Below are 8739 nucleotides of genomic sequence, written 5' to 3' on the forward strand. Positions count from 1 at the left end.
CCCGCTTCACTGTCATCAGCACAGAGTTTGCGCCCTGGGATACCCTGTGTGCCTGCAGACAGCTCCAATCCCTCCCAGCCCTGTTCCTCCATCATCTTCAAGCCCTTGTGCTGTATGTGTGGTTCATCTTGTTGCCCTCCACAAGAAGTAGCTCTGTCCATCTGTTCTTTGTGGCTTTACCCCAGGCACCCCCCAGCCCCATCATTGTTATTAGTGAGGGGTTTTCAACCAGTTCATTTCTTTCCACGTTTTATGCTGTGGAGTGAATGTGTCTATCGGCAGCATTTTATCCCTTTTCTCCCTGAACAAGCTATGCTATCTATATTAGTATTCTAGTCATGTGAATTATCCCAACAAGTCTCTCATGCCAATTAATTCATAATTTTGATCACGTATTAAAACTTCCAAGTCCTCCTGTTTATTCCCTATATTTCTTGCGTGAGCTCGTGTGATTACTTTTTGCGATTGCTCCCAGTGTACATCAGGAGTAACTCTGTGAAGTCGGTGGGTTGTGTTTTGCTGTCGTTTACATGAATGTCAATCCAACGTGATTCCACTGATTGGCATGAGGTTATTGCAGATTTACTTGCATGAGAGTGAAGGAAGAATTTGGCCCATCGAAATGAATTCTGTGTGAAAGAGGTCTCAGCCAGGAGGATTAAGCATGTTTGTCTAATTGCTAGATGTGTTATATTGTATGTAATCAGTGTAATGGCAATAAAATGGTTGCCACACCCAGAATATTTCATCACCGAGCTTTTTGGATCCTATAATTGTCCTTCCCTTGTTACTATGCTCACATTAATAAGGTGCAAGGTTTTACATAATTTGAAAATTTAGGGAAAAAAAAAAAAGGGAGGAGAGAAATGTAGCTGAGGTGTGCATGAAAACCAAATGTACCAAGCAGTTTGTGCTACAGCAAAGCAGCAGAATGTGAGGTAGAAAAAGTCGGCTTTTGAGGTTTTATTACTTTTTGCTTTGTGATGACTGGCTTCGAGCCCACACATTTCTTGAATACACAATAGGGAGTTGGGCAAGACTGCAGAAATAAATTTTATTAACACACAATCACTGCAGCACCAGACAGAATAATCTCCTTTAGTCTCCTCTAGCTGGCAGAGTCCTCTTTGTACCAGGTCAAGTCAATTAGCAGTATAATGTATGACAGGTTTTATTTAAAAAGGGTTTAATTAAAGTTTTGTTACAAAGCTCATACAAACTAACAATCTGTCTTTTAGGGATATGTATTATCTAGAAATTGATTTTAACTTAAACACTAATTTATAGACTGTCCCCTTTAATAAGTGTAATTCCTTGGAAGATATTAAGGTCTTCCTGCCCCAAATAAATTCAGGTCCTGATTCAGCAAAACACGTAATTACTAAGGACTTCAATGAGGCCACTCATGCACTAAAAGCTAAAGGTGTGCTTGAGCACTTCGCTGAACTGGGGCCTTGCTGTATAGCGACTGCCGATTACACACAGTGTGCAGTTCAGTCATGTCTGTACTCAGAAGGCTGTTTTAAAGACACCACTAATTCTTTTAAACACCTCATACAGGCCGTGAAAATGGGAACATTTCCTTCTGCAAGATACAGGTGGTTTTTCACTAGTTCTGGCACCTTCTTGGTTCCTGCATCTAAATACTATTTGTGTTACCTGTGTATGCATTTCCCTCAAAAATATTGACACCGCTGATTCTTTTCCTTCACTAGAGAGCAAGGGCTGGCTCCCCAGCAGATTTAGCTGGGCACAGCTGTGTTAACTTAAATGGAACTATGTCAGTTTATGCCAACTGAGGATTGCATCCCAAAACTTTATTTTCTTAATGAAAACTAGCTTTTATTCTATTGACTGCTAATTATGAACCTTTGTTTATTCTAATCCCTATAGAATAATAATAGCCCCAAAAGCTCAAGAATTTATCCCATTTCAGGATAACTTGTAATTCATCATTATATATGTGTTTTGTTGGCTTTTTGTTTGTTTTTTCTTGTTGTTGTTTTAAATTCCCAAGCTAGAAAGAGAAATGGGTGGATAGGAAGGATCTGTGTGTAGAAAAGATGCTAGGTGTTTCTCTAGCTCTTGCCCGAGCAGTGTGGTTATACTACATCAAAACCTTTGGAAAATTAATTTGCTTGATGGCTGGGAAGGCAGGCAAACTGAGCTCTGTAATCCGCCTGGGAGACACCACAGAGCTTCCTACACGTTTGCAGTCAGTGCAGGAGCCAGGACAGCTGGGCCCTGCCGGGGCAGCCGACGCCATTGGGTGCGATGCCGTCCCCGAGCCCCGCTGCTCCAGGCAGCTCGGGAAGGATCCAACAGCACCCGAGTTCTTAGCTCAGGGCCGCCAGCTCACAGCGATGGCTGGAGACACCAAGAAGCTTCAAAAGGCATCTGTCTGTTCACAGCACATTTGGAAAGTTAGGCCTTTCTTGTTGTAATGTTTATTACCAAAATGAAGCCCCCTCATTTTTTATTTTTACTGTTAAGTCTTTGAGGCACATGGAACAGAGGCCAGAATTTGCTTTGATTAATCTTCAGTCTGTTTCTGCTGTGTTCTTCCCCATGGTATAAATCTAGACTGCAGCTGGTAGGGGGTTGTATGCCTAAAAAAAGTCTCAACACCAAAACATTCAAAGTAACAAGTTTGTGTTGCCTACTTCTATGTCTGGGTAGTTGAAGAACCAAAATATAATTCAAATATTTATTTTTTTTTCTGCCTTATGCTGAGAAGAGGCAGAGAAGAAAGGCATGCATTTGAAATATGCATAGTAAAAGAGGGGACAGGCAGAGGGAGGGAGAAACAAGTGAATTCAGAAAACCCGAAGAGAGGAATAGAGAAATTTTTGAATAGAGAAATTCTGTGGGACAAGACCTACACTGTCACAGATTTCAGTGAGCCCTCCGACACTCTAAGCGGCTCAGACTGTTTCATTGAGATGGCCTTACTTGTTTCAGCATAGCTGTTGGGTGGGGATGCCTGCCCTAAGACACATCATAGGCTGCCTCTTAGCTAGAAGAACAGGCTTGCTCATTTAAAATTGAATCAGGCTTTGAGCTTATGCTTGCTACAGAGAAGCATATCAAATGGAGTAGTTTGCAAGAAGTCTCAAGTAGTCTGATATTCACCAACCGAATTCTTCAAAACTTGTCCAGGACCCATGCCCAGTCATCTTGCAAGTTAAACTCATGCTGGCCATACCATATTTCATGAAAGCTGGAAGCGCTTATGGTTAGTTGTGCAAGCCCTAGCACACGCCAGGGTGTGGGGTTCTGCCAGAATAACCACCTGGCTCCCGAGCGCTGGAGGCACAAGCTCCTAGCTGAGGTTACCGGGCTAAGGGACGGCTGAGCCGTGTGGCTAAACACAGAGATTTTCACTGCCTGGGTTTCTCATTGGCCAGTCAGGAGGCCTGCGGGGTTGGTTGTTGTTTTTGTTTATTTTTTGTCTTTTGACTTTGCCATTTGACAAGTGTGTGTGACCATGTTGTTCGCAGTGTGTGGGATCAGAGAGAGTCAAGTGTCCAAGGACTCGTGTCCCATGTTCCCGACTCCCTGTGCACACGGGTGTGCAGGCCGGGTGTGCAGAGCCACGCGAGCACTGAGGAGCCGCCAAGGCCGAGGCCTAGGCCTCACGGCAGCGGCGCCATGTTGGGGCTCGGCTGCTGCCTCATCTCCTGCTGGCTGCTGTGAGGGGCTGAGCATGCCACATGCGGCTTTCATGTAAGGCCCCATGGTCTTCAGAAAGACAAAGTCTTAAAATTAACTCTGTTTTGAAAAGTGCCATTGGGTTTGGGGACAAATTGATTAGCATTTTAAGAGCTGTAGCCCTGTGAAGCAGGATAAGCCCAGGTCTTCTTGCACAAGAGCCTGATGTGCTAGCCCTCTCTTTCATCCACCCTTTCCTTCCCTCCCCTCCAGAAACGGTCTCACCCAATTTTACTGTACGGTAATGGAAAATAGGAACCAGAGCATGCTTGGGCCTCCTGTAACAGTCCAAACAGGTCCCACAGAGCTTCTCACCAAGCCATTTTCCTTCTCTTGGTCAAGCTACCCATGCAGGATAAAATACAAACAGTATTAATGCTAAAAGAAAAAGTACAGCAGAAGAAATAGCTGCAACAAGAATTAAAATATCTGCAAATCAATTCTGCTAGCATCCACCATCCTTTTAACATTTGGAGTGATCTTCCTCTGGAAAAAATAAATTAAGGTCAACACACAAACTTCCTCTGCTTCCTGGAATTCTTACATATTTTCACTATGATAACATGATCTGTGTGTGTGTAAACGCGAGGGGAGAGGCGGCCGAAAGCTGGCGGAGAGCCCCCTCCCCCTCCGGTCCTGGGAGAATGCCTGAAGCATGAGCTCAGCTGTTCAGGCTCCATGCATGGTGTCATACACTTCCACAAGCAAATTCACAGTGACATTAAGAAAAGAAGATCTGGGGCCCTAGTCTCTGAAGTGTTCAGTGTCCACAAGACAGCTCCTAAATAAAGGGCTGTTTATTTGTTGAATTATCAAATTGTTACCCGTGGAGGGGGTTGAAAACAGCTGAGCAGTCCTGGGGTTTTCTTTGGTACGTGCACAAAAATGTGTTTTCTTCTGTTTGTTTTCTCTGACAGAAACCCAGGTCTCTGTGTTTCTGTTTCTCTCCCCTCCTCCCTCACATATAAATACCCTTGAAAAAAAGGTGGTCAACAATTAGCCAGTAAGTAAGTCCTTTACAGGTTTAAAATATAGAGTTGATGAAAGCATCGGAAGAGGATCTCGGCACAAAGCATGTCTGTATGCCGTGGTGTGCTTCGGAGAAACAGAATTTAAATGATTTGCATATGGCCACCTAAATATTTAATGGTTTTGCAGTTTAGGAAGGCAGGCTGAAAACTATGCAGTGCAGGCAGTCTATGATCTTATCTGGCTCCACTGGCTGTGTTGGGTCAAGCATGTTGTTTCTCAGGCCTGATCCTGGGGTTCCAGAAGCTGTGGGAGTGCTCAGCACCATTTGAAACTAAGGCTCTGCTGTGCTGCGGTAGCTGTGAGCAGCTGAGGCCAGTGCACGTGCACGCCTCTAAAGCTGCCGGAGCGTTCGAGCCTCTCTAAGCCCAAACCTGACAATGTTGTTCCCCTCACAAAGGAGGTTCACACCACGTCGTATCGGCTCTCAGGCTGTCTTACAGCCCCGTCTTTCTTTCCCCTTTCCCCGCCCCCAGCCATGGCCTGCTATGTACATGCTCCCAAACTCGGCTAAGCATTTCGTGAGCGTGCAGGGCTGAATGCACATTCACAGGAAACAAAACCGTGAGATACTTTCAAAAATGCAGACACACAAAACACTTCTCGACAGCTCCAGGCAGGTGCAGGGCTTACACTTCAGATGACTGTCCAGTTTTAAAGCACTGGACGGAGGCATTCTGATGCGGCTGCTCTTGAAGACCACAGTAAAATATTAACCAAACGGAGAAGTTAAATAAAAAGGAGCAGCTCTTCCCAGTGGAATTGTAGTGTTCTCTCCTCTTCACATTCTTTTGAGCTCATTCATTCCTTTGAGCTGCAGTAACAAGTCAGCTATTTGTATATGGTGAGACTGGTAGTGGAGAAGAGAAGGAAATTCCCTCAGAAGCAAAGTCCTGTCGTGCTGCACTTTTTGCAGCGATCATTGTGCTCCTTCCCCAGCCACAGACAGCATTCTTCCCAATTCCCTGTCCAGGTGGCCGAGCTCTTTGGCCCAACCCCCCTGGTCCCTGTGGTTTAGAGAGCAAATCTCCCATCGGGAATGTGCATCCAAATAACTAGCATTTGCAGAGTTCCCACTTCAAGTATACTCCATCAGCTTGAAAGCTGCCTCCAAGGCCAGGGCCGAGGAGGCTGATAGCCCTGGGAGCTCTCAGTACCGTGCAGAGTCAGGTTTTACTGGTCCGATGCTGGTTACCCGAAATTCCTGTCGACACCAGCGGGAGTTGCAGGTGCTTGAAAACCTCTCAGATACAGGGATCGCTTCATTCATCATTCAGCTGCAGCCCTGTCTGGACAGGAAGACAGTAACCTTTAAAGAGCAACACTTCACAACCATTAAGCAACTAATATTTCATGCATTTGTATCACAGTTGGCTCCAAAGCCAACCTTGGCAAGTGTCTGGGGGTTTCTCTGGAGAGTCATTTTGTCTGTTTAGACTGCTGTTCTATTTAAGGTGTTTAAGGGCTGTTTCCCTGATCCTTCTTCATTAGAGGTAATTGAATAGTTTAGAAGCCTGATCATTGTTTGGCTGAGTCTTCCCACTAACAGTCCACTGATTGAATAATTGCTCACAGGATATGGAGGCACAGAAAGATAAGTTTATCGTGATTTTTCTAGCACTCGGAACATCTTCAAAATGGTTTGCAGGTTACGACTTATATTTTAATAAAAAGTTGTGGATTCAGATCTTGCCAAAATGCAGAAGGATTCCTGCAGCCCACGACGTCCTTCTTTGCCACAACTTCACAGATGACTTGGGCAACAATGTCCTTCACACAGGCTCCTCACTTGGGGAAAAAAACTGCCTCCAGTCACTTCTCAAGTTGGTTCTGCATGGCCTTGGGTAACACCCCCTTCCTGCAAGCCTCCCAGGAGCTCCACAGTCTTTCTACACTAAGAAATTTCCTTTCACCACCCCCAGCAAGACAGAGCTTACCCTCTGCCTGAGGCAGACCTGCAGCTTAGCCATGCCAATTATAAAAGATGCCTCCCAAACGTGTATTCCTGGTTTCCAGAGTGACTCTGGGGTGCTACCACACCTATCTTTAGACTGGCTAAAAGCTACCAAGAGGCAGTGTGGTCACAGGGTGTCACATACCATCACAATGAGCATAGCGCGAATTGCTAACTAGACGCTCAGGGACGCCTGAATTCTCATCCCAGAATCCCTAACTGAAAAAGGCCAATCTCTCTTTTTTTTTTCTTTCTCTATACTAAAAATATGGGGGTGAATTGTCACTTGGCTCTCTTTGCACTGCTGAGACATAGCACACATCGTATGCATTGTGCCCAAAGTTACACGTACCTGTTTCCCCTCTCCGCAGGCTGCCCAGGCAGGCCCAGGTTGGGGTGGAGGTGGCTGGAGGATCAGCTGGCCGAGCTGTCTGGACAGAATCGAGACAGCTGTCAGCCAGGGATCAATTATTTTAACGCTGAAGATGCACTGAAGATTCTACAGAAAGAAATGTGATAATTGGAAATGGTACCCACCGTGTTTGTATCGCAGCAGAGCTGGCATCATCTCTGTATCACAGATGAGCCCCAACTGAGAAAACCGCTCTTACCTCCATGCTGCTAGGTTTCATCATCATTGATTTCAATTCAGCTGTCTTGAAAATACTTTCCCATAGCCCCTGTAGAAACTGTGATAAATGTTCATACTAGCATCTTACAAAAAGCCTTCAAAATAACGTGAATTCCTGGTGAATTTTGAATGTGTGATTGTTTTCATCCTAGGACTGTCTGTCTCTCCAAAAGCCTCAGACTCATTGCTCCAAAATTGCATTAGGATCTGTGATAAGCACCCAGAGGGTGATGCAGCTATAAGAGCGGCATGACTACCTCACACAGGAAAGGGAGCACCATAATTTGGCCAGCAGCCTAGGGTTAGGGTCACCTGTGCTATAGGTATTTCAAATCCATCCAATTAAACAGTGTTAATTACTGGTGGTTCTTTTTTCTGGAATAGCCATAGCTGTTCTTCCCTCTCTAATAATGGAAGAATGCTGCCAGTTCCAAAAGTGATTTCTAAGGACTGATTAAGGAATATTTTTTCAACTTAGAGAAGAATGAAGTCCTACATATATGTTAATACATCCCCACTAACACAGAATGGCTTTTTGTTGTTCTCCTCTGTCTGGAACGTGAGCAATTTATAGTCTGCTGCTGCATCTAATTAGTGGATCTGATCCTCACATTGAAGCAGTAGAGGCTTGTGATTTAAAGACCAAGATTTCCAGGCTCTATCATTGAAAAAAGGCTTCTCCAAAGATTCAAGATATGGAGAATTACATTTAAATGCCAAAGTTGGATACAGGAAGAAAATAAAGGAGTGATCTTAAGCAGTTGCACGACTGTCTGTTGGTTCAGATTCACAACACGGAGTGAAGGTAAACTGCCTTCAACGTGATATGTGGGAAGCACTTGGCCTCATCTAGCTCCCTCTTTGGTACTAGCCAAGATAAAAATACATCAGGATTACCAGCATCTAGGAAACTAGCATATGGTGCTACCACAGAATGTGATACTGATAGATTTGAGAAGATCATTATTTTTCTCTTTTTGTGCAGTTCCTCATTAAACAAGATGCCGTTCATTCTCTGCCTAGACTTCTCCCGCATTTTTCCCGTGAAAAGAGAGGATATGCTTGAATTAATTTAATTGCCAAATGTTTTGTTCAAATAGCTGTGGCAGCCATAACTTTTAGTAGCCAGGTTAAATAGCCCCCTTCACTGCAGCGGTTAACGTTTATCGTTGCCGTCAGCCGCTCTGCACTGAACCAGGATCTGAAAGCGTTCGGGTGCCTTGGGAAGTCGCAGTGCTTCCTTTTCTCTCTCCCTCTCTCCTTTCTTTTTCCTGCAAGAGCAAGAAGATCTCATTGTGATCTGGGAATAAATTGTTTTCAAATTCGTTAGGAAGAGCCGGAGTGCTCAAAAGGAATTTAGAGGTTCGTTTCCAAGCCAGCTGAAAATTGTCTTTGGGTGAGCAGGCGCTCACCT

This window comes from Anser brachyrhynchus (genome assembly GCF_964034855.1).
Source record: "Anser brachyrhynchus genome assembly, chromosome: 13".
NCBI classification, from domain to species: domain Eukaryota; kingdom Metazoa; phylum Chordata; class Aves; order Anseriformes; family Anatidae; genus Anser; species Anser brachyrhynchus.